Here is a 1,480-nt window from a genome sequence, read left to right on the forward strand (position 1 = left end):
AGCCTTGGCACCGCCGCCACTGAGGGCCTTAAGAGGAGATGTGTTACGCTCCAGTGGCTCTCCTTCTGGGGTTAACGTAGGCGAGGGGGAAGTTCCGGAGGCTTTCACGAAATGTTATCGCTTCGGAGCAAGATTCTCTCGGGCTCCTTGTGGGTGTTTACGTTCTGACGTCGGCTTTTCCGATGGGGCCCGAGACCGAACGCGATTAGCTTTTCCTTCGTTTTCTTCTTTTTTTAGCCTTCTTTTTTTTATTTTTATTTTTTCATTTTTGAAAGGGGGGGGTATGAAATATGGGGTTGATTAATTAATGGTGTGAGGCTTGATTAGGATTTTTTGCTCTTAAGGGACGACATCCAAACGCGCTTGGTGTTATGGAGCAGATAAAGCAGTAATTAGGTATTGCCATGTTCCCTGCCATGCATTAAGACGCTCCGGGCAAGAGAGGCGTAAGAGGCAGGGCCGAGAAGGGCCGCGATTCGGTCCCTAGCGACGGAGGCACGAAGAGGGGAAACCTCCGCCCCTCCAGCCGGCACTGTTAGAGATCTTCGGCGCCTCCCGTCGGAAGTGCCAAGTCAGGGGGCGTCACTCGGCTGGAAACAGTGTGGCTTCCCGGGTCTTGTGAGGAGGACGCGGGGAAAAACTCAGGTGGGGGGCGCGACCAAGAAGCATTCAGGAAGGGGAGGGGAAGGGGGAGACAGGGGAGAGTGGAGAAGGAGGGGAAAGGGGAGAGGGAGGGAAGAGGGGGACGGGGAGGCAGGGGAAGAAGGGAGAGGAGGATGCAGAAAGGGGAGACGGGGTGAGAGAGGAGAGGATAGGGGAAGGGGAGAATAAGAGAAGGGAGAAAGGGAAGACGAGGGAAGACAGGAGAGGATGAGGTAGGGGGAGGCGATGATAAAGAAAAAGGAGACGGGGAAAGGAGGAACAGAATGGAGAGACAAAGAGGAGAGGAGGATGGGTGAGGAGAAAAGGGAGACAAGAGGAATGAAGTGGAGGATGGGAAAACGAAGATGGGGAAAGGAAGAGGATGGGAAGAGGGAGAGGAGTGAGTGAGAAAGGGGATGCAGGAGAAGAAAGAAAAGGATAAGGAGATGAAAAGGGGAGGACAAAGAAAGGGATGACGGAGAGGGGAGCACGAGGAAAAAGGAGACAGGAGGAAGAAAGGAGAGGGGAGACGAAGAAGGGGAGAGAGGAGAGGAAGGAGAGTGAGTAAGATGAAAGAGGGAAAACGCGTTGGGGGGGGGGGGGAACTGTAAACTATTTTTTTAAGAGAACGAGAAAGTTCAGAATGATCTCATATAAACAGAAGCATTCAATAAAATCGAAATTGAAAAAAAATGAATGAGGAAAGGTGATATAACAATTTTTGCAACATTCACAAAGGAAAAGGAAATGAAGTTCAAGAATGCCAACGAATCTTGAAACTTAAGAGTGATATTTTTTTTTATATAACTTGGTATCTATATTAAACAGACCAAGTTAG

At 49.9% G+C, this 1,480-nt stretch overlaps 1 protein-coding gene across 1 annotated transcript in view; it reads right to left on the reverse strand.

Annotated features, from left to right (window-relative positions):
- LOC119588203 (barH-like 1 homeobox protein) overlaps positions 1-1,480 on the reverse strand; it is a gene marked incomplete at its 3' end in the record, with an annotated part of 38,363 nt that overhangs the window by 33,484 nt on the left and 3,399 nt on the right. The gene's annotated exons all lie outside the window — the stretch shown is intronic.

Source organism: Penaeus monodon, chromosome 23, assembly GCF_015228065.2.
Source record: "Penaeus monodon isolate SGIC_2016 chromosome 23, NSTDA_Pmon_1, whole genome shotgun sequence".
Taxonomy (NCBI): domain Eukaryota; kingdom Metazoa; phylum Arthropoda; class Malacostraca; order Decapoda; family Penaeidae; genus Penaeus; species Penaeus monodon.